At 48.5% G+C, this 24,896-nt stretch overlaps 1 protein-coding gene across 1 annotated transcript in view; it reads left to right on the top strand.

Moving 5' to 3' along the window:
- The first annotated feature begins 607 nt into the window (after positions 1–607).
- The window catches only part of cdon (cell adhesion associated, oncogene regulated), a 223,234-nt gene continuing 198,945 nt past the window's right edge, over positions 608–24,896 (top strand). Inside the window, exon 1 of the mRNA XM_038779247.1 lies at positions 608–737. The gene's annotated coding sequence lies outside the window, so the exon portion shown is untranslated. The remainder of the gene's footprint in view (positions 738–24,896) is intronic.

The following is a 24,896-nucleotide window of genomic DNA, read 5'->3' on the forward strand; positions in this document are numbered from 1 at the left end:
TAAGAGGGAGAAGGAATGAAAAGACAAAGTGAAAGTGCGAGTGAAAAAGCATTTGAGGAGAGACAGATAAGGGAAGAGATGAAATGGAGCAACAGAATGGAATAAGAGAAAAAAGAATGAAGAGAACAAAAGGGAAAATAGTATAAGTGAGAGAGTGTGAGTGAGTGAAAGAGAGGACGGTTGCTAGTTGTGGAATGTGTATTAACTCGCAGGGCTGCATGTCCATATGATATCAGACTCGGCCTTGCTTGTCAGCTTTGAATAATGTTGCCGGTTCGTCAGGTAGATTTTCAGATACTGAAACCGTAGATTCTGACCACGGGTGAACTTTAGCCGGGTTCAGCGGCATTTAAAGTGGCTAATGATGAATTTAGTGCAAGACTGTAGCCTTTGTTCAGCTTCCACATCTGTTTTCTCTTAAAGCAGCGTAGACTGAAATAATGTTTTTCACCCCTTACTCTGTGATGGCTATAAATTATTGCAGAGCCACCGTTTGCATGCAGGCAAGTGAAAAGCCAGTGAGCGTTTTAACTTCCTCACTGTGATGTTCTTCATTAAAGCGGTAAATGCTGTATTTAACAGTGTCCCTCCTGCCGGCAGCTGGATTAGGGGAAAGGTCTATGAATCGTGGGCTATCGGAGTGTCACGTCAAACTCAGAAGAGGCGGGATCTACAACTTCAAGTTCTGGGCAAGTGGCATTTGAAGGCATTTGGAGGCTGCTTCCCTGACCAACTGGGTAAGTCCCCCTATTATTTAACATTTTATTAGCAGATTAACCCCAGTGCTTTTCTTCGAGACTAAACATTGGCATTTGAATCTGTAGATATGCTTTTAAACCTCAGGTTAACACCAGTGCGAGCCTGTTAATGAGTGTTTGTTTAAAAAGTATTGTTCAGGTGGCTTGTTCAGTCCCTTTGCCTTTACCAGCACTGAAGGGCAATGAATGGATAAAGGGAATGGTTGGATAGAGGGGATAGTTGGGCTGTGCCCACGGAGGAGGAACTGCTGTCTTTGATCAGTCGCTCCCCATTGCTGTGCGAGAGTTTTAGTCGGGTGACATTGTCAGCAATTATATAGGATCCAAAAATAACACAGGTTGCTTCAGTTACAGAAAAAGTCATTTAGCAGCAATTTCCTCTGAAGAACAATTTGCCCTTAATGGACCAATTTCTGTACTATGCAGCAGTGGAAAAGGACAAATCATCACAGCAGCAGGAGGGGTTCAGAGAGAGTTTGAAGGGGGAGTCACTTCTGACAGGCAACTCCGTTAAACTGTTGAACAAGGCATCAGGGTCTGAACAGGCTGTACTCCCCAAGTCCCGTCACTTCAACCCCTTACAATCAGGAAGTTGTAGTTTGTACTTTCTTCTGTGGGAACCGTATCATTAATTAAAGAAACAATGCTGCAGAATCAAACAATGTTCCTCAGCCTTGCACTCTGCCTGATGGAACTTGACGGGAGTGTGAGCAAGAAAAGAGGGATTGAGTCATGTTAGAAAGGCTGTGATTCTGGTTGGAGGGAATGCGAGTGAGGTGAGAGGAGAATGCAAGTGAGATGAAGGGGAATGTGAGTGAGGTGAGGGGGAATGTGAGAGTTGAGGGGGAATGTGAGTTGAGGGGCAGCACGGTAGCATTGTGGATAGCACAATTGCTTCACAGCTCCAGGGTCCCAGGTTCGATTCCAGCTTGGGTCACTGTATGTGCGGAGTCTGCACATCCTCCCAGTGTCTGCGTGGGTTTCCTCCGGGTGCTCCGGTTTCCTCCCACAGTCCAAAGATGTGCAGGTTAGGTGGATTGGCCATGATAAATTGTCCATATTGCCCTTAGTGTGGGGTGGGTTACTGGGTTATGGGGATAGGGTGGAGGTGTTGACCTTGGGTAGAGTGCTCTTTCCAAGAGCCGGTGCAGACTCGATGGGCCGAATGGCCTCCTTCTGCACTGTAAATTCTATGAGAAAGTGAGAGGGGAATGTGAATGAGGTGAGGGGGGAATGCGAGAGGTGAGGGGGGAATGCGAGAGGTGAGGGGGGAATGCGAGAGGTGCGGGGGGAATGCGAGAGGTGAGGGGGGAATGCGAGAGGTGAAGGGGGAATGCGAGAGGTGAGGGAGGAATGTGAGTGAGGTGGGGTGTGGGAGGGAGGTGAGGATTATGAGAGAGGTTAGAAGATGGGTGAGAAGGAAGAGATTGTGTAAGGGAGGTTAGACGGAGTGTGAACGAGATTAGAGTGTGGGGTGTTAGGAAGTCTCTAAGGACTGGGGAAAATTGTTGAAATGCCTCTTTCCTCTAAATTGTGTCACAGCCTATTTGAAGTGAACAAAATGGTCATGAGAATGTTAATTAAAATTTCATTGTTACATTACGTGCATGTCAGGAACAAGCTGGAACAAATCTGTTGGTTGTGAGAGAGTGAGTTAGCACAGGGCACTGATTGGAACATATCCAAAATTGGTACAGTGACAGTCAACAGCTAACCTCCGGCCTGGGTGGAGTTGCATGGTCTAACCCACAGAAAGTGGGCAGAGTTCAATTGGATTCTGGACAGAAGCTTGTGACTGTGTGGAGATGAGGCTTTTCTCTTAAGTTCTTGGTCGAAAATGTTGCTGTCGACTATACACTTAGTGTTCCGACTAAAATTTCCATCGCCCTCTCTGGCTCTAGGGCTGAACTGGATTGTTCACAGTTTCAGCATTCTATCTCACCCTGCACTGAGTTTCTGCTAACTTCACCTCTCCATTACAATAATCATCTAGTTTCACCTCCTTAACATTGCCTGTGGCTGCACCTGGCTCAATTAATTTGCTGAACCCTCATCCATGCCCTTGCCTCCTCAAACTGTCCTCCCCAACTTCACATCTTCTCTCAGAGCGTCGTTAACAGTCGGAATTCTCGTCCGCAGAGAGCAGTGGAGCCTGGGACATTGAATATATTCAAGGCTGAGTCACAGGTTTTTGATTGACAAGGTAGTTCAGGGGGACAGGGAGGAAAGTGGAGTTAAACCCACGATCAGGTCAGCCATGATCATATTGAGTGGTAGAATAGGCTCGATGGGCTGAATGGCTTATTCCTGCCCTTATTTCTTATGATTCTTGGTCTTCAATGCTCCATAATCTACAGCTCTGTTGCTTCTACCCTATGATGCAAGAGGTCCCACTCAATCATCTCTGGCTGTCTGAGGATCCTCCAACATCCTTATGGGTAAATCTTTTAATCACATCTCCCCTCCCAACCTGTATAATTTCCTGCAGCCCAACAGCCACTATCCCAGCTGCCTCCAACCCCATCAAAAGCTCTCTATTCCTTTAACTCTGGCCCCTTACACACCTGAGATACCAAAGGACACCTTGGTGCCTTTTGAAATACCTGCTTTCCCCTTTCTGAAACTAATTTATTGCTAGTTTTCCGTTGTCTCAGTTTGTCCTTCCAGAAAGTTCTAACTCGTGTTCGGGGAAGCCTCCGAGAAGTGACTTGTATTTAACCTAAACAGTGATTTGTGCCATGTTGTTGCACTTCAGGGAGCATCACAGGCCCTCCACTGACATCCAGACATGAATTCTGGAGGGAGAGGTCATTGTCTGTACACCCTGAGTAGGACTTTCATTTTCCCCCCCATCCTTCTGTCCTGGCAACATTTTAAAAATGAATTTAGAGTACCCAATTCTCTTTTTCCAATTAAGGGCCAATTTAGCGTGGCCAATCCACCTACCCTGCACATCTTTGGGTTATGGGGGCTAAACCCACACAAACACAGGGAGAATGTGCAAACTCCACACGGACAGTGACCCAGAGCCAGGGTCGAACCTGGGACCTTGGCGTCGTGAGGCAGCAGCGCTAACCACTGCGCCACCGTGCTGCCCCTCATCCTGGCAACGATAATCATGGAAGAGAATGTTGATGAAGGTTAGGGTGCTACAAGGTTTTTCAATGGGTTTCAACTGAGATAGAATAGAATCCCAACAGATTGGGGCAGCAGGGTAGCATAGTGGTTAGCATAAATGCTTCACAGCTCCAGGGTCCCAGGTTCGATTCCCGGCTGGGTCACTGTCTGTGTGGAGTCTGCACGTCCTCCCCCTGTGTGCGTGGGTTTCCTCCGGGTGCTCCGGTTTCCTCCCACAGTCCAAAGATGTGCGGGTTAGGTGGATTGGCCATGCTAAATTGCCCGTAGTGTCCTAATAAAAAAGTACGGTTAAGGGGTTACGGGTGTTAGGGTGGATACGTGGGTTTGAGTAGGGTGATCATGGCTCGGCACAACATTGAGGGCCGAAGGGCCTGTTCTGTGCTGTACTGTTCTATTCTATTCTGTTCTATTCTATTCTAGTGTAGGAGGCCTTTCGGCCCATCAAGGCTGCACCAACCCTCTGAAAGGGTCGAGGGGCCAAATACTGTCCATATATCTTATGGAAAGTGCACCCCACCAAGGCCCAATCCCCAGCCCTATCCCCTTAACACCACCTAACCATTGGACACTTAGAAGCAATTTAACTTGGCCAATCCACTTAACCTGCACATCTTTGGACTGTGGGGGGGAACCGGAGCATCCAAAAGAAATCCACACAAACACGGGGAGAATGTCAAAACTCCACACAGTCACCCGAGATCGGAATCGAACCTGGGCACCTGGCGCTGTGAGGCAGCAGGGCTCACTACTGTGCCACCCATATGAAATGGAAAACAAAATCAGGATTCCCAGGCTCAATCCCCATCCAGTAGTTACTAATGAAAGGTATAAAAGTTTTGGTGTCTCCTGAAGACAGGATCAGTTTCAGGTATGATGCCCCATGCAGTTGAATTGCAAAATAGCATTCACTGTCTAGGTTTCCATTCAGCTGAACTCTCGGGTGAGGTAATGAGGGATTTGGTGCCAATAGAATTGTTGACAACACAGGAATGGAGAAAATTATCCGCAACGAGAAAAAGTTACAGCAAGGGAAATTCTGAAGAAAAAGCGCAGTAACTAAAAAAGGAATTTCTGAAAACAGATTCTTGAAAAATGTTTAAATTTTCACTAAAGCAGAGTTTCAAAAAGGGCGACAATAATTTTGAACAACCAGCTTAATGACTATTTTAGTATGACTGTTTTTTTTTGTGGGATGTGGGCATCACATTTGTTGTCCATCCATAATTACCCCTTGAACTGGGTAGCTTGCTGAGCCATTACAGAGGGCAATTGAGAGACAACAACATTGCTGTTGTCACACATCTGGAGTCACACATAGGCCAGACCAGGTAAGTTCTGATGGAGCGCTGCACTGCTTGAGGTGATAAGAGTAATAGAATTTTACAGCAGATGTGTCCACTGTGTCCGTGCTGGCCATCGAATACCTATCTATTTGAATCTCATTTTCCAGACTTGGTCTGTCGACTTGTATCTATGGCGTTTCAGGGGTTCGTCAAAATGCTTCTTAAATGTTGTGAGGATTCCCGCCTTTACCACCCTTTCAGGCAGTGAGTTCCAGATTCTCAGGCTGTTATATGTGATGTTAAATGCTCTTGGGTCAATGTACGAAATTCCATAGAGAAATTTGAAGACAATTATCCCCCAATATCCTGATCAATATTTATTCCTCAATCAAGATCACTAAAACAGATGATCTGGTAATTTATTATTTGCTGTCTGTGGGAGCTTCTTGTACACAAATCAGCTGCCCCATTTCCAATATTATACCACTTCTAAAAATACTTAATTGGTTGTAAAGAGCTATTTAGCATCCTGAGGTTGTAGAAATGGAAATATTTCTTTCTTGAACATGTAGCACCAAAACATCAATGATTCCTTTCTCATTGCATATCCCCTTCTTCCCACAGAGTGCGTGACTGTGGTTGAATAGTTGAAACCCAACAGCATGCACCCCGCCCCCTCCCCAAAGCCTCAGCCACTACAGGGTAAACTCAGTGAGATTCACACCCACCAGCAAAACTGGAAAGTCAGCAACCTTCCTTACCTCAACTGCAAAGACTCCCAAGAGTTACAGTTATTATAAACTCCTACACTGACATGTAAAAGAGGATTGGAGATTGGCCTATTGATATCTGTAATCTAGCCAGAGCAATCGACCAAATACATGAAAACCACCATTAAAATAAGAGGGCAGCAAGGTGGTGCAATGGTTAGCATTGCTGCCTCACAGTGCCGAGGTCCCAGGTTCAGTACCGGCTCTGGGTCACTGTCCGTGTGGAGTTCTCCCCGTGTTTGCGTGGGTTTCGTCCCCTTAACTGGAAAAATTGAATTGGGTATTCTAAAAAAAATTTTAATTTTTAAAAATTAAAATAAAATACAGACAAGGGGCGGGATTCTCTGTTGGCCGACGCCGAAATCGGGAAAGGCGATTCAGTGAGAATCGGTTCCGATGCCAAAATCGCCAGAGGCACCGATTTGATGTCAAATCACGATTCTCCGTCATCTCGAAAACGTAATATTTTACTCCGCACGTACAGAAAAGCAGCATTTGCAGCCCGACCTGGTATTCTCCAGGGTCTCGGCGATTCTCCGCCTCCGATGGGCCGAGTTTCCAGTGGCGTGGTTCACTAGTGCTGTTAAAAATTGTGAAACCGGCGTGGCGGCTGCTGAGGGAGAGAAGAGGTGTGGAAAGTGTCCAACATCCCCATAGTTTGCTGACAGTTGTGCCACTGGCTGGGGGGATTCTGCCTGGGCGTAGTGGGGGGGAAGGGGTGGCGGGTGGCCAGTGGGTGGGCTGTGGGGTTGGGGTGGACAGACATGAAGCACCATTGCCGCAGCTGGCAAGGCAGCCATGCAGCTGCACATCGTTAACAGCCCGCTTTGAACCTAGTGCCACGGGTTGTGTAGGTGTCCCCCCTCCTGGGCAACCCCCCGGATGCCCTTGGCCCGAGGCGACCCATCACCTGTATGAACATAGATCATACAGTGCAGAAGGAGGCCATTCGGCCCATCAAGACTGCACCGACCCACTTAAATCCTCACTTCCACCCTATCCCTGTAACCCAATAAACCCTTCCTAACATTAATATACAAACCATTACACTGTCCCCAAAATCCCCCACAACACTGTCCCAAAATCTCCCACAACACTGTCCCCAAAATCCCCCACAACACTGTCCCCAAAATCCCCCAAAACACTGTCCCCAAAATCCCCCACAACACTGTCCCCAAAATCCCCCACAACACTGTCCCCAAAATCCCCCACAACACTGTCCCCAAAATTCCCCATTACATTGCCTTCAATATCCCCTATTACACTGTCCCCCAAATCCCTAACAACACTATCCCCAAAATCCCCCATTACACTGTCCCCAAAATCCCCCATTACACTGTCCCCAAAATACCCCATTACACTGTCCCTAAAATCCCCCAATACACTGTCCCCAAAATCCCCCATTACACTGTCCCCAAAATCCCCCAGAACACTGTCCCCAAAATCCCCCATTACACTGTCCCCAAAATCCCCCATTACACTGTCCCCCAAATCCCCCATTACACTGTCCCCAAAATCCCCCATTACATTGCCTTCAATATCCCCCATTACACTGTCCCCCAAATCCCTAACAACACTATCCCCAAAATCCCTCATTACACTGTCCCCAAAATACCCAATTACACCGTCCCCAAAAACCACCAATACACCGTCCCCAAAATCCCCCATTACACTGTCCCCAAAATACCCCATTACACTGTCCCCAAAATACCCCATTACACTGTCCCCAAAATACCCCATTATACTGTCCCCCAAATCCCCCACAACACTGTCCCCAAAATCCCCCACTACACTGTCCCCAATATCCCCCATTATACTGTCCCCCAAATCCCCCACAACACTGTCCCCAAAATCCCCCAATACACTGTCCTCAAAATCCCCCATTACACTGTCCCTAAAATCCCCCATTACACTGTCCCCAAAATCCCCCATTACACTGTCCCCAAAATCCCCCATTACACTGTCCCCAAAATACCCCATTACACTGTCCCTAAAATCCCCCATTACACTGTCCCCAAAATCCCCCATTACACTGTCCCTAAAATCCCCCATTACACTGTCCCCAAAATCCCCCATTACACTGTCCCCAAAATCCCCCAGAACACTCCCCAAAATCCCCCATTACACTGTCCCCAAAATCCCCCATTACATTGCCTTCAATATCCCCCATTACACTGTCCCCCAAATCCCTAACAACACTATCCCCAAAATCCCTCATTACACTGTCCCCAAAATACCCAATTACACCGTCCCCAAAAACCACCAATACACCGTCCCCAAAATCCCCCATTACACTGTCCCCAAAATCCCCAATACACTGTCCCCAAAATCCCCCACAACACTGTCCCCAAAATCCCCCATTACACTGTCCCCAAAATCCCCCACAACACTGTCCCCAAAATCCCCCACTACACTGTCCCCAATATCCCCCATTATACTGTCCCCCAAATCCCCCACAACACTGTCCCCAAAATACCCCATTACACTGTCCCCAAAATCCCCCACAACACTGTCCCCAAAATCCCCCACTACACTGTCCCCAATATCCCCCATTATACTGTCCCCCAAATCCCCCACAACACTGTCCCCAAAATCCCCCACAACACTGTCCCCAAAATCCCCCACTACACTGTCCCCAATATCCCCCATTACACTGTCCCCCAAATCCCCCACAACACTGTCCCCAAAATCCCCAATACACTGTCCCCAAAATCCCCCATTACACTCTCCCCAAAATCCCCCAGAACACTGTCCCCAAAATCCCCCATTACACTGTCCCCAAAATCCCCCACAACACTGTCCCCAAAATCCCCAATACACTGTCCCCAAAATCCCCCATTACACTGTCCCCAAAATCCCCCACAACACTGTCCCCAAAATCCCCCATTACACTGTCCCCAAAATCCCCCATTACACTGTCCCCAAAATCTCCCATTACATTGTCTTCAATATCCCCCATTACACTGCCCCAAATCTCTAACAACACTATCCCCAAAATCCCCCATTACACTGTCCCCCAAATCCCCCATTACACTGTCCCCAAAATCCCCCATGAAAGCATTCCCAATGTCCCCCATTTCCACATACCAAATATCCTCCATTGGCTGTCCCCAACATCTCAAATCACTGTCTCCAATCTCCCGCATTGCACTGTTCCCACTGTCTCCAATATCTCCAAAAGCACCGTCCCCAATATCCCCCATTGCACTGTCTCCAATATCAACCATAGCACATCCCCGATGTTCCTCATTGCCCAGTGCTCAATATCACAGAATGACAGAAATTACAGTGCAGAAGGAGGCCACTCATTCCATCGAGTCTGCACCGGCCCTTGGAAAGTGCACCCCACGTAAGCCCACACCATCCTATCCCCGCAATTCCACCTTCCCTTACGTTTTTGGACACTAAGGGCAATTTAGCGCAGCCAATCCACCTACCCCTGCACATCTTTGGGCTGTGGGAGGAAACCGGAGCACCTGCAGGAAACCACGCAGACACTGGGAGACCGTGCAGACTCCGCTCAGTGACCCAAGCCAGGAATCGAACCTGGGACCCTGGCGCTGTGACGCCATTGTGCTAACCACTATGCTACCATGCTGCCCGTGCAATAGCCCCAATTGCACTGACCCAATATCCTCCATTGCACTATCCCCCTATCCACTATTTCACTGTCCGCAATATCCCCATTGCACCATCCACCATATCCCCCCACTGCATCATCCACCATATCCCCTATTGCGCTGTCCCCAGTATCCCCTTTATCTGGCCCCAATATCTGGATACACTGTCTCTAATGTACCCCATTTGCACTGTCCCCCATTGTCTCCAAACCCTCCCATTGCACTTCCCCCAATAGCCCGATTGCACAATCCACAAAATCCCCCATTGCACAGTCCCCAATACCCCCATTACACGGTCCCCAAAATTCCCCATTACATGGTCCCCAAAATCCCCCATTACACTGTCCCCAAAATCCCCCATTACACAGTCCCCAAAATCCCCCACAACACTGTCCCCAATATCCCCCATTACACTGTCTTCAATATCCCCCATTACACCGTCCCCAAAATCCCCCATTACACTGTCTTCAATATCCCCCATTACACCGTCCCCAATATCCACCACTACACTGTCCCCCAATATCCCCCATTGCACTGTCCCCAATATCCCCATTGCACAGTCCCCAATATCCGCATTGCACAGTCCCCAATATCCGCATTGCACAGTCCCCAATATCCCCCATTGCACAGTCCCCAAACATCCCCGTTGCACGGTCCCCAATATCCCCCATTGCATGGTCCCCAATATCCCCCATTGCAGAGTGCCCAGAATCCCCATTGCACAGCCCCCCAATATCTCCCATTGCACAGTCCCCAATATCCCCCATTGCACAGTCCCCAAAATCCCCCACTGCACAGTCCCCAATATCCCCCAATGCACTGTCCCAAATATCCCCCATTGCACAGTCCCCAATATCCCCAATTGCACAGCCCCCAATATCCCCCAAAGCACTGTCCCAAATATCCCCCATTGCACAGTCCCCAATATCCCCAATTGCACAGCCCCCAATATCTCCCATTGCACAGTCCCCAATATCTCCCATTGCACAGTCCCCAATATCTCCCATTGCACAGTCCCCAAAATCACCCACTGCACAGTCCCCAATATCCCCAAATGCACAGTCGCCAATATCCCCCAATGCACAGTCCCCAATATCCCCCATTGCACAGTCGCCAATATCCCCCAATGCACAGTCCCCGATATCCCCCAATGCACAGTCCCCAATATCCCCCATTGCACAGTCCCCAACATCCCCGTTGCACTGTCCCCAATATCCCTCATTGCAGAGTGCCCAGTATCCCCATTGCACAGCCCCCAATATCTCCCATTGCATAGTCCCCAATATTCCCCATTGCAGTCCCCAATATCCCCCATTGCACAGACCCCGATATCCCCATTGCACTATCCACAATATCCCTTATTTGCACCATCCACAATATCCTCCATTGTAGTGTCCTCAATATCCCCATTGCACTGTCCCCAAATGCCGCATTCATTGTCTCTAAATGGTCCATTAACCATTTCCTAGCACCGAGCCGATGGTTCTCTTTTTCATTCTCCTTAAACAACTGAATGAGGAAGGCATCGACAGCCAAGAACGGTTCACTTTAAATGAATGTTTATGGTAACAGGTTTGTCTGCCCTGTATCCAGAGATAAAGTATTGAACAGTAATTGTGGGTCTTCATTGGTAAACTGCATTCCAACTGAAAAGGTGGATTAGAGACAAAGAACAGCATGAAATAAAAGGGGTGAGTGGGGAGTGACTGTGATTGATTACTGACTGGGAGATTTGTGACAATGGGATATTTCAAAGAGGGAAGAAAGGAGAGGAAAAACACAGAGAGGAATGGTGGAGGGGGAAAGGAACAGAGAGTGGGAAAGGGATAGAAAAAATAGAGACTGGTAAACAAGGGAAGGAAGGTTAAGAGAATGGAGAAAGAAAGAGTGAAAGAGAGTTTGGTCAGGAGAGAATAATTGAGGCTAAGGGAGAAAAAGAGACATAGGCAAAAATCAAGAAATGTAAAGCGCTAATTGATCTGACACTCTCGGAGGACAGCAGGGGCTGAAAAATGAGCACTACACATAGTAGTCTGATTTCAGAACTGTGTTCCCTTCAAGTGCAGCTCACACTGTGATGCAGAATCATGGAATTTAACCTCCACAGAAAGAACTGATAGCAAAGGAGTAAGTGAGAAAAACCAGAGCCAGGCAGACAAGCGAGAAGCAATATATCTGTAGGACAGGAAAGAATCAAACCGAGGCAGAGAGCAAGAAAAAAGGAATAGAAACTTGGAGAGAGGGGCAGGGGGTAAATGTCAGGCAAAAGAGAACTACGCACAGAGAGAAACTTGCACTGCAAAACCGAGAGTGGGCACCTTGGAAACTGGAGGCTGGGGAAGGGGTAACAATTCCCACAGCTAAACAGAGAGAGAGGGAAACAGAGAGAGACCGACTGTGGTGAAAGTGAAGCCTACATTCCAGCACCCAGCAGGAGGTAGTTTCTCCGTGAGTACTGCAGGAATTGTTCAGACCAGCCTGCATTAATGCAATTGTGACAGGCAGTAGAGATTGAACTGAGAAAGTGTACAAGGTGAGTGGAGGGGAGTGGGATTTAGGGGGGTGTGGCAGAGTGGGACAGGAGGGGAGCTGCAGACTGCAACCCTGTAGAAAACCCCAGTGCCCAAGTGCAACACAGACATCTAGATTGGAAAGTGTTGTAGTGAAGTGAAGGCATAGTCAGGAAAAAACAAGCTTCAATTTTCAAAGCTTGAGAATATTTAAGTTTTAATGACCAACAGGAACAACACTGTTTCTTCAAATTAAAATGCTTGATGCTTAAATCCCGAACTGTGTGCCAGCCAATCCACGAAACATTGGAAAGTCAGCACTACCAGCCTTGAACTAAGGCTAATTTATTTATTTATTGATTCATAAATTTAGTGTACCTAATTCATTTTTTTCCAATTAAGGGGCAATTTTGTGTGTTCAATCCACCGACCTTGCACATCTTTGGGTTGTGGGGGCGAAACCCACGCAAACACGGGGAGAATGTGCAAACTCTACACGGACAGTGACCCAGAGCCGGGATCGAACCTGGGACCTCGGCGCCGTGAGGCAACAGGGCTAACCCACTGCGCCACCGTGCTGCCCAACGAAGGCTAATTTAGATCTTGCATTTAAATTGGAAGGAATATAGGAACAGGTGTAGGCCATTCAGCCCCTCAAACATGTTTTATCATGGTTAATCTATAGCTGCATCTCCTTGCCTTGGTTCTATGCCCCTCAATATCCTTATGTAGCTAATTTTACCTGTCTCGATTTTTGACATTTTCATTTCACCCAGCTTTTTTGGGGTGAAAGGAGCAATTTTACCACTTGCAACTGTACACTCGGAACAGTAATGATGTTAAATTTCCCCAACTGTCTAAACTATGCAGGAAACAGCATATTGTCCTCAAAGCAGGACTTGGCACTGAGATTACTTGGCTCATGGGTTGAATGTGAGTCGGAAGGGTCAAGCATTTCTTTGGAAATGCACCACAGCCCACCATGTGGTGATAAAGAAAGCCATCTTTATAATGCCGCAGGACATCTCAAAGCACTTTACAACCAACTCATTACTTTTGTAGTTGCTGTTATGGTACATGAAACAGGGTGACCAATTTGCACACAACACGATTCCACAGACAGCAAAAGGATCATCTATTTTAGGGTTGGTCGCGGAATCAATATTGACCACGACGCTCATCTTCAGAATCGTATCATGGGATCTTTTACATCCCCTTGAGTGGGCAGACCGGGCCTCAAGATAACATCTCATCCGAAAAGGTCACATTTCTGCCAGTGCAGCACTCCCTCATTACTGCACTGGGAGTGCCATCAAGGATGAGAACAAAGAAAAGTACAGCATAGGAACAGGCCCTTCGGCCCTCCATGTCTGCGCTGACCATGCTGCCCGTCTAAACTAAAATCTTCTACACTTCCGGGGTCCATATCCCTCTATTCCCGTACTATTCATGTATTTTTCAAGATGCCCCTTAAACATCACTATTCTGGGGCGGGTTTCTCCCCGACCCGGCGGGGCAGGGGGTCCCGGCGCCGAGGAGGGGCGTGAACCACTCCGGCGTCGGGCCGCCCCAAAGGTGCGGAATCCTCCACACCTTCAGGGGCTAGGCTAGCCCCAGAGTGATTTGCGCCGGCCGGCGCGGAAGGGGCTTGGCGCCATGCCAACTGGTGCCGAAGGGCTTCCGCCGGCCGGCGTGAGTTGGTGCATGCGCGGGAGCGCCAGCGTATTCGGCAGCCGGCGGGGGCGGGATTCACGCTGTCCCTGTCGATTCTCCGACCCGGCAGGGGGTCGGAGAATCCCGCCCCTGGTGTCGGACTTGAACCCACAAGCTTCTGATTTGAAAGCGAACTTTATCACTGATCCATGGCTAGAGGAGTACAAGGTCAGTCCACAAGCACAATCACCCTGAACTCAGCCACATTGATGAGTGGTTCAGCACTGGATGGGGGGGCACAGGTGTCCTCTCCGGGGTGTCGTTACACAGTCCCCTGGAACAGGAATGAGTAGGAAATTGGTGTACAGTAAACCCAGTCTGTCCCCTTGATCCAGCTGTGGGAAGCTCTATAATATATATATTGAGAGAAAGACGGATAAGGGGAAAGGGATTAACTGGAGACAGAAATCAACTTTGAGATTTCAGCTTCTTTTATTGCTCAACAGAAATATTGGCTTATAAAGTAATCACCGGGATAGATTTAACTGTACCAAGTTAGGAGATTTACTGAAAGGCTGATTGTCTGTCTCTCAAAGAGCTGTGAGAAGCAAGGTATAATGCAGAGACTCTCTGTAGGGTGCAGAGGATGAGGTGCAGCTGACCTCTGCGCTTGGCTAATCAGCTTTTCGCTAACGGGATTTGAGGATTGTGGCAACTGACTTAGTCGTGAGTTTCATTCTTCAGTAATTGGTCAGTCTGTCCCATGACAGAAACTGACAAGGTGGCGTTCATTTGTCTCATTGACGGACGGTTTCAGGTCAGACAGCTAGAGGAGATTGGCAGTGGATCTGGCAGGGGCCGGTAATAAATGAGGCGGTTACTGTACCAGAACATAATTGTGACTCTCTGCTGTTTGATCCTCGGTTAAAAGATTCTCAAAGAAAACATACATGCCTTTTTGACCGAGTTAATAATCCCTGCCACAGCGGGGAAAGTTTCACACTGTTAGCATTCCCTGACTTGCTGAACAGAAAGTATTGAACATCCAGAATGTATCCCACCAGAGACTAGCTTTGCAAAGAAAACAAGTTCAGAGATACAGCTTTGTGCAAGAAAGACTGCGTTTATATAGTGCCTTTCACAATCTCCAGAACAGGCCAAAGTGTTTTGCCTTAAATGATGTGCTTCTGTAGTCTATTCACTGCTGCAATGTAGGAAACATACAGGCCTATTTTGTACAGCACGTCCCCAAAACCAACAAAGTGATAATGAGAAGAAAATCTGTTTTAGTTCCATGAACATGACTTGTTTGGGTACAGTCCCAGGAATGCTGACTCCTGTTGGGGCACAGTCCCAGGAATGCTGACTCCTGTTGGGGTACAGTCCCAGGAATGCTGACTCCTGTTGGGGTACAGTCCCAGGAATGCTGACTCCTGTTAGGATACAGTCCCAGGAATGCTGACTCCTGTTGGGGTACAGTCCCAGGAATGCTGACTCCTGTTGGGGTACAGTCCCAGGAATGCTGACTCCTGTTGGGGTACAGTCCCAGGAATACTGACTCCAGTTGGGGTACAGTCCCAGGAATGCTGACTCTTGTTGGGGTACAATCCAGGAATGCTGACTCCTGTTGGGGTACAGTCCTAGGAATACTGACTCCTGTTGGGGTACAGTCCCAGGAATGCTGACTCCTGTTGGGGTACAGTCCTAGGAATACTGACTCCAGTTGGGGTACAGTCCCAGGAATACTGACTCCTGTTAGGATACAATCCCAGGAATGCTGACTCCTGTTGGGGTACAGTCCCAGGAATGCTGACTCCTGTTAGGATACAGTCCCAGGAATGCTGACTCCTGTTAGGATACAGTCCCAGGAATGCTGACTCCTGTTGGGGTACAGTCCTAGGAATACTGACTCCAGTTGGGGTACAGTCCCAGGAATACTGACTCCTGTTAGGATAGTCCCAGGAATGCTGACTCCTGTTGGGGTACAGTCCCAGGAATGCTGACTCCTGTTAGGATAGTCCCAGGAATGCTGACTCCTGTTGGGGTACAGTCCCAGGAATGCTGACTCCTGTTGGGGTACAGTCCCAGGAATGCTGACTCCTGTTAGGATACAGTCCCAGGAATGCTGACTCCTGTTGGGGTACAATCCCAGGAATGCTGACTGCTGTTAGGATACAGTCCCAGGAATGGTGACTCCTGTTAGGGGTCCAGGATATATCCGAGTTTTAAAGCGCGCATGTGGATTATAGCAGAAAGCTTTACCATGAGGGGTGTGGACTATATCAGGTGTTGCAGTGAGGGGTGTGGGATATATCAGAGTGTTACAGTGAAGGGCATGGGTGTATAGCAGAGTGTTACAGTGTGAGAACATAGAACATGCAGTGCAGAAGGAGGCCATTCGGCCCATCGAGTCTGCACCGATCCACTTAAGCCCTCACTTCCAGCCTGTTCCCGTAACCCAATAACGCCTCCTAACCTTTTTTGGTCACCAAGGGCAATTTATCATGGCCAATCCACCTAACCTGCACGTCTTTGGATTGTGGGAGGAAACCGGAGCACCCGGAGGAAACCCACCCAGACACTGGGAGAACGTACAGATTCCGCACAGACAGTGACCCAGAGGGGACTCAAGGCCATGGGATATATCAGAGTGTTACAGTGATGGATATGGACTGTATCAGTGTGTGATAGTGGGGATTGTGGAGTCTATCAGAGTGTTACATTGAGGGGTTTGAGATATATCAGTGTTACAATGATGGGCAGGGAGTATATCGGACTGTGACAGTGTGGAATGTGGTGTATACTAGAGAGCGTAACCGTGAGGGACGTGGGATATATATGTCAGAATGTCGCTGTGAGTGATGTGGCATATATCAGAATGTTACAGTAAGGAGTGTGGAGTATATAAGAATGTTATGGTGAGGGGTGTGAAGTATATCAGAGTGTTACAGTGAGGATATATCAGAGTTTTATAGCAGCACGTGTGGAGTATATCAGAGTTTTACTGTGAGGGGTGTGGAGTATATCAGGTGTTGTACTTAGGGGTGCAGCATATATCAGAGTGTGACAGTGAGGGGTCTGGGATGTATCAGAGTTTTACAGTGTGGGGTATATCAGAGTTTTATCGTGATATGTGTGGAATATATCAGAGGGTGTTACCATGAGGGATGTGGCGTTTATCAGGTATTGCAATGAGGGATATGGTGTATATCGGTGCGTTGTAGTGAGGGTTGTGGGATGTATCAAAGAGTGTTATAGTGATGGGTGTAGATTATATCAGGGTGCTATCAAAAGTCACAATGGGCATACAACAATATTCTATGGATAAATTTTAGAAATGTCAGTACACATTAGGAAGTCACAGTCTGGGCGGCACGGTGGCGCAGCAGTTAGCACTGCTGCAGCACCACGCTGAGGACCTGGGTTCGAGCCCGGCCCCGGGACACTATCTGTGTGTCGTTTGCACACTCTCCCTGTGTCTGCGTGGGTCTCATCCCACAAACCCAAAGATGTGCAGGGTAGGTAGATTGGCCACGTTAAATTGCCCCTTAATTGGAAACAAAGGATTGGGTACTCAAATTTTTTTTAAAATATACATTTAGAGTAACCAATTCATTTTTTTTCCAATTAAGGGGCAATTTAGCGTGGCCAATCCACCTACCCTGCACATCTTTGGGTTGTGGGGGCGAAACCCACGCAAACACGGGGAGAATGTGCAAACTCCACACGGACAGTGACCCAGAGCTGGGATTGATGCTGGGACCTCGGCGCCGTGAGGCAGCAGGGCTAACCCACTGCGCCACCATGTTGCCCTTGGGTACTCAAAATTTAAAAACAAGGAAGTCACAGTCTGCTCTCAACAATGTTGATGAAATATTCTGTAAATCTTCCAAGCAGCAATGGATCAGGATTTATTCCCTTCTTACCAAACACAATTGTTTTCTGATTAGATTATCACAGACTAATCGCAGACAGAATTAGGGGTTGCGATACCTGCTAATAAATATCTGGAACTCAGTGAATCTCAGTCCCCTTCATCAGTGCCAGCACTATCAGGAATCTGGGCAGATCACCCATGTCTACCAGGGTATTTATTTAGTGCCCGTTGGCTCACATTAGAGATGATGAAATGCAGCTTGTTTCTTCATCCCGCCTTTGGCAGCTGAGTGGAACAACAAACATAAAAAATTACATAGTTCCTTTTATCAAATCCCAATGGTTTCTTTTGTGAAATATTTCTGGATTGCTGCCTATAGTAGAGCCAAGAGCTCAAATGGTGCAGGTACCAGCAAGAGCGAGAGGAACAGTGGGCGTTCAGCCACACCGCTGCACCAGGGGCAGAGGTGGGAGCTGCTGATGGTGCAGATTGGGAATGTGCTTAGTTAAAGGTGGAGCCATTCCTGAGGGAAAGGGTGGAACCCAATCGTCACATTAACCCTATCCTGTAACTCTTTTTGATAAAGGTTTCTGTGGAGAATCCGAGAAATAGAGACCATATAGCCCATTGCCTCTTGTGCTGTCTCTCTAAAAGAAAACTCCACATAATCCCATTGGATGGAATTCTAAGACCTCTGTGCAGTCTGGACAGGCTGTAATATGCGGCAAGTCATTCTAAAGCCCATTGTCTTCAATGGAACTGGAAGAACCCATCGGCAGAAGGAGCCATAAAACACATCCATTGTCTTCTCTTTACACATATCCTTTACAAATTTTTCTTTAATCAGTATTTCTCCATTTCTCGCTTTAAGGCTATAATGGATACTGCTTGTTTCTAGTGTAATATTCCAGGTAGGATATCCTGGGTAATGCATCCCAGTTAGAAAGTCTGAGGTCGGATTTTCCACCTGGAACATCCTGGGCATCATGTTCCAGGTAAGATTTTTCCAGGTAAGATTTTCGGGGTAGAATATACTGAGGAGGATTTTCCGAGTCGGAATTTTGGGGAAGGATATCCCGGGTAGGATTGTCCTGTTTTGTCTACGAGTAATGTGATGAATTGGTGTAGGCTCCTCTGCACTGATGACCCAATACACCCGAGAGCACGGAGCAGGAAGACCTGTCTCTCTCAGCACAAACAATCCCGTGTAGAATTGTCTCTCCACTCACTTTTTGATTTGGGGCTGATCTTAACTTAATGCCCTCCATTGATCATAGAATGATAGAATTTACAGTGCAGAAGGAGGCCATTCAGCCGATCGAGTCTGCACAGGCTCTTGGAAAGAGCACCTCACCCAAGCCCACACCCCCACCCCATTCCCATAACCCAGTACCCCAGCCCAACACTAAGGGCAATTTTGGACACTAAGGGCAATTTATCATGGCCAATCCACCTAACCTGCACATCTTTAGAATGTGGGAGGAAACCGGTGCAACCGGAGGAAACCCACGCACACACTGGGAGAACGTGCAGACTCCGCACAGTGACCCAGTGGGGAATCGAACCTGGGAACCTGGAGCTGTGAAGCAATTGTGCTAACCACTATGCTACCGTGATCCTTGGATTGCAAACCCTCCAGGATTGGCCTGGAGTCTCCAGGAATTGAAGATCAAACTCCAGATCACTGCTGTGTGCGGCACTGGAGAAAAATCATCAAGACATTCAAAAATATTGGGTTTCTTTGTCATTTCCTTTGAACATTTCTCTTCACCAGATATAAAAACATCAAAAGTGATAAAAAGAAATGTTGTTTATCTGACTGTCAGGGATCCTTCAATTGGGTAATGAATCTTTTTGCTTTCTGATTGGCATAGGAAAGCCATCCATAACAAGGATGGACACGTTGGCTGATGAATGGCTTGAGCGTGGGGGCATGTCATGTGAATGAACTTCCAGGAATTTTAATCACAGTTGGTAACCTTAATTGGGCCTCTCGATTGGGCCTTTGCAAGATGGATCTTGCAGGCCTATCCCTTGGACTCTGCGTGAATAATTGGCAAATACCTCCATCGAATATTTCCTTTTTAAGTGAATTCCGGAAGGGCATCTTTGAAAGTGGAGCAATTGTCCCATGCAATTTGCTTTTCTCTGCCCCCACTCTCCACCATCAGCTTCTTACCCAATCTTTCTAAAGTCTTGCTGCGGTTCAGCAGTCACCAGGAACCCTGTAATCGTTGTCACAAGTGGCTGTCGGCCATTGTTGGCGGAAATATTGACTGACTATTCAGCTGTGGAGAGAATCACATCTGAGCCCAGTCTATCTTAAATAATTATCCATGTACCTGTGGGACAATGCATTGAATAATAACCTGAGAGAAAGAATTTATAATTATATAACTCATGACCTGAATCCACTTGGTTTTCCAGCGGAGGAGCCGCACCACCTGAAAGCTCATTGGAGCCAATGGTGTTATTTTTATCTATTCTTTCGGGGATGTGAGCACTGCTGGCAAGCTTTGGAAGGTGCTATTGATGGAGCCTTGGTGAATTGCTGTAGTATATGGAGTAGATGTAATAAGTGCGGGGTAATAACAGGAAGTTACAAATTTTCAGCAAGTAGGAAGAGTTGCAGGTACATGCAAAGAGTGACAAACTGCTGCCACTGTGCGTCGGCATCGGAGAGAATGAATGTGGCGGAATGTGTGCCAATCAATTGAGCTGCATTGTCCTGGATGATGGCGAGCTTCTTGAGTGTTGTCGGAGCTGCAATCATCCAGGCAAGTGGAGAGTATTCCATCACTCTCCTGATTTGTGCCTTGTAAATGGTGGACAGGTTTTGAGGAGTGAGGAGGTGAGTCACTCGCTGCAGAAAAGGAAAGGCCGGAATTTTCCACTCCCCTCCCTCAGCAGTGTATTTTCCCTTGGCGGAGGTGACTTGTCATTGGGCGCTGGCGGGATCTTCCGGTCCTGCTGAAGTTAATGGCAATTCTCATGGCTCGTCCATCCTGCCAGCAGGAAATCCGACTTTGGCAGGACCGGAAGATCCCACCGGCGGAAAGAGCCGGAAAATCCTGCCCAAAAGTGTTTTTTCTTTTGTTTTATTTTTTTTAATTTAGAGTGCCCAATTATTTTTTTCCAATTAAGGGGCAATTTAGCGTGGCCAATTTAATGTGTCCAATCCACCTACCTGCACATCTTTTGGTTTGTGGGGGTGAGAGACATGCAGACAAGGGGAGAATGTGCAAACTTCACACAGACAGTGACCCAGGGCCGGGATCGAATCTGGGACCTCAGTGCCGTGAGGCAGCAGTGCCAACCACTGCGCCGCCGTGCCGCCCCCAAAATTGTTTTTGTTAACTGTGGAAGTCTGCAGGCCCTGAGTGGAGTGTGTTAACTGTCAGAGTGGATGTCTTCCACATGAGGCTTTCACTCTCTTCAAATCCAAGCTAAGGAAACTGATATGGATCACTCGATTGCCTTTGAAGCTTCTCACTTTTACCAAACTATTCAGAGGAAGAATGGGTGCGGTTGTTACAGGAGTGCAGGATTCAGTAAAAGTGAAGAGATTAGACCTCAGTATGTTTTTAAGAGTTTTTAATTACTGACACGGCAGAAAGCCAAGCTGTGCTGGCCTCTGATTACTGCTCCTCCTCCCAGAGAGGTATTAATCACAGAATAGCATTCACAGGGGCCTGCACGACAGCATGCTGGCAAACACTGCCTTCTGCTTCAGGGCTGAGATCATCAAACATTAACCCTGTAACCGCCAGCTCCAGTCCTGCATTGTCTGTTCCATTCCATTCCAGGCACCTTCTTGTCCAACTTCTCAAAGCTCTTTCTCTCCAAGTCACAGATTCCCAATTGCGCACAATCTTCCCCTTGCTAAGTTTAAAAAATATCCCAGTATCTTCTAATCTTCCCAGGAGCTGAAAACTACCAGAACTTTGTGTGAAAGAACATGGTTTGTATTCATTAAGTTGTGGGATGCTGAGAAAGAGAACTTTCAGGAACCTACGAGCGACATCTACCACTGCTAGTAAAGATTTTTTAAAAATTTATACTACCCAATTATTTTCTTACAATTAAGGGGCAATTTAAGGTGGCCAATCTACCTACCTTGTAGAACTTTTTGGTTTGTGGGGTGAGACCCACGCTGACACAGTGAGAATGCACAAACTCCACACGGAGCGTGACCTCGGGCGGGGATCGAACCTGGGTCCTCGGCGCCGTGAGGCAGCAGTGGCACTGCTAGTAAGGATGTCCTGAAACATGCCTCAGCTCGGAAAACGTATCCCTTACTCCACCAGCGTAATGTGTCTTTTCCCACTCTTCAACCATCCTGGGCCTCTCTGGCTGGGATTGTCAATGAAGAAATTGCCCTAAATTACAAATTGGCCAGTGGCACAGGTCCTGCCTACATAGACCTGCTTTCACACAGAGCAAACTCTTTGGACCATCAAAGCCAGTAGTTGGGGGGAGGTCATCGTTGTTCCTGGTCACACAATTAAATTCCAGTGTCTAACCCACTGTGTACCAAGATGCTTCCTATCTTCCTTCTTTCCTACAGATCTGAGCTTAGTAACACTTCACCAGCCTTTCTTCTTTCTGGCACAACTTATGTACACTCCATGTTGTCATGGACTCTACCCACCCATATAATCTCCTCTCACAGCCCATGTACACTCAACCTGCCACTGAATCAAACATTCTTGGAGAACAGGGAGTGTTACAATTCTAAAACTTCCGTCAATTATCACGAGACGAGAGTGGTGAAACAATCGAGGTTTTATTGCACAAGATGTTGTGCCTCCTGTCGCTGGAACCAGAATGGAAGCAGCGTAGGAGAGCATACACTTTTATACATCGCCTGCTGGGAGGAGCCAGCAGGCAGGGATTTACCGTAATACACGGGCAGTGCCGTAATACATACAATATATCACTAGTGGTGTTTACCACATTCACCCCGTTTAAAAAAAGTCCAGCGGGGGTGACAAAAACATTACAAATTAAGCCCTCTGCTGCGATCGCCTCAGTCCTGGTGGTGATGTGGGTGCCGACGTGGTCACCTGCGACTCCGGGAGCGTGTTGTCCTCGTCTTCATCACCCCTGAGTGGATCCAGTGGGAGGACGGACCCTGCTGGGGTGGGGGCTGCAGTGAGTTTCTCTGGAGGGAGGGCGAGTGGCGCAGGGGTGAATGAGGCAACCGGGGTATGGGGGGGGGCGAGGGGGGGAAGCGGTGTCAGGTCGTGGGTCGTGGGTGGGGACCCAGCGGGTGCCAGATCCCGGATGGAGACTGTGTCTTGGCGCCCGTCAGGGTGTGCCACGTAGGCGTACTGCGGGTTTGCATGTAGGACGTGGGATTTCTCGACCAAGGGGTCCGATTTATGGCTCCGCACATGCTTCTGGAGGAGGACGGGTCCAGGAACTGTCAGCCATGTTGGGAGCAAGACCCCGGAGGTGGACTTCCTGGGGAAGGCAAACAGACGTTCGTGAGGGGTCTCGTTAGTCGCGGTGCAGAGGAGTGACCGGATGGAGTGGAGCGCGTTGGGGAGGACCTCCTGCCAGCGGGAGACTGGGAGTTGTTTAGACTGCAAGGCCAGCAGGACGGCCTTCCAGACCATCCTGTTCTCCCTCTCTACCTGCCCGTTTCCCGGGGGTTGTAGCTGGCCGTCCTGCTCGAGGCGATGCCCTTGCTGAGCAGGAACTGACGCAGCTCATCGCTCATGAAAGAGGATCCCCGATCGCTGTGGATGTAGGTGGGGAAACCGAACAGAGTGAAGATACTGTGCAGGGCTTTGATTACCGTGGCAGAAGTCATGTCGGGGCATGGGATGGCGAAAGGGAACCGGGAGTACTCATCAATCACATTGAGGAAGTACATGTTGCGGTCAGTGGAGGGGAAGGACCCTTTGAAGTCCACGCTGAGGCATTCAAAGGGACAGGAGGCCTTCACCAGGTGCGCTCTATCTGGCCGGTAGAAATGCGGCTTGCACTCTGCGCAGACTTGGCAGTCTCTGGTGGCGGTCCTGACCTCCTCAATGGAGTCAGGTTGCGGGCCTTGACAAATGGAAGAACCAGGTGACCCCCGGGTGGCAGAGGTCATAGTAGAGAGCCCGGAGTCGGTCCACTTGTGCACTGGCACATGTACCGCCGGATAGGGCATCAGGGGGCTCATTGAGCTTCCCCAGGCGATGCAAGATTTCATAGTTATAGGTGGAGAGCTCGATCCTCCACCTCAAGAGCTTGTCATTTTTGATATTGTCCCGTTGTGTATTATTAAACATGAAGGCAACCGACCGTTTGTAAGTGAGGAGAGTGAATCTCCTGTCGGCCAGGTAATGCCTCCAATGTCGCACAGCTTCCACAATGGCTTGGGCCTCCTTTTCGACAGAGGTGTGCCGAATTTCGGAGGCATGGAGGGTGCGGGAAAAGGCCATGGGTCTGCCCGCGTGGTTGAGGGTAGCGGCCAGAGCCACGTCCGATGCATCGCCCTCCACCTGAAAGGGGAGGGATTCTTAGACTGCATGCATCGTGGCCATGGCAATGTCCGCCTTGATGTGGTTGAAGGCCTGATGGGCCTCAGCCGTCAGGGGGAAAACTGTGGACTTGATGAGTGGGCGGGCCTTGTCAGCATAATTAGGGACCCACTGGGCGTAATAGGAGAAAAACGTCCGGCATCGTTTCAGGGCCTTGGGGCAGGGGGGGGGTGGGGGAGCTCCAGGAGGGAGCGCATGTGGTCAGAATCGGGCCCTAGGACTCCATTTTCCACCACGTAGCCAGGATGGCTAAGCGGTTGGTGCGGAACATGCATTTCTCCTTATTGTACGTGAGGTTAAGGAGTTTGGTGGTATGGAGGAATTTTTGAAGGTTTGCATCGTCGTCCTGCTGATCGTGGCCGCAGATGGTGACGTTATCTGGGTACGGGAAGGTGGCCTGCAGCCCGTACTGGTCAACCATTTGGTCCATCTCTCGCTGGAAGACTGAGACACCATTGTGACGCCGAAGGGAATCCTAAGGAAGTGATAGAGGCGGCCATGTGCTTCAAACGCTGTGTAACGGCGGTCCTCCGGGCGGATGGGGAGCTGGTGATAGGTGGACTTCAAGTCTACTGTGGAAAAGACTCGATACTGCACAATCTGATTGACCATGTCAGATATGCGTGGGAGGGGGTACACGTCGAGCTGTGAATACTGGTTGATGGTCTGACTGTAGTCAATGACCATCCTGTGCTTCTCCCCAGTCTTCACTACCACTACTTGAGCTCTCCAGGGGCTGATGCTGGCCTCA

Source organism: Scyliorhinus canicula, chromosome 19, assembly GCF_902713615.1.
Source record: "Scyliorhinus canicula chromosome 19, sScyCan1.1, whole genome shotgun sequence".
In the NCBI taxonomy this organism is placed as follows: Eukaryota; Metazoa; Chordata; class Chondrichthyes; order Carcharhiniformes; family Scyliorhinidae; genus Scyliorhinus; species Scyliorhinus canicula.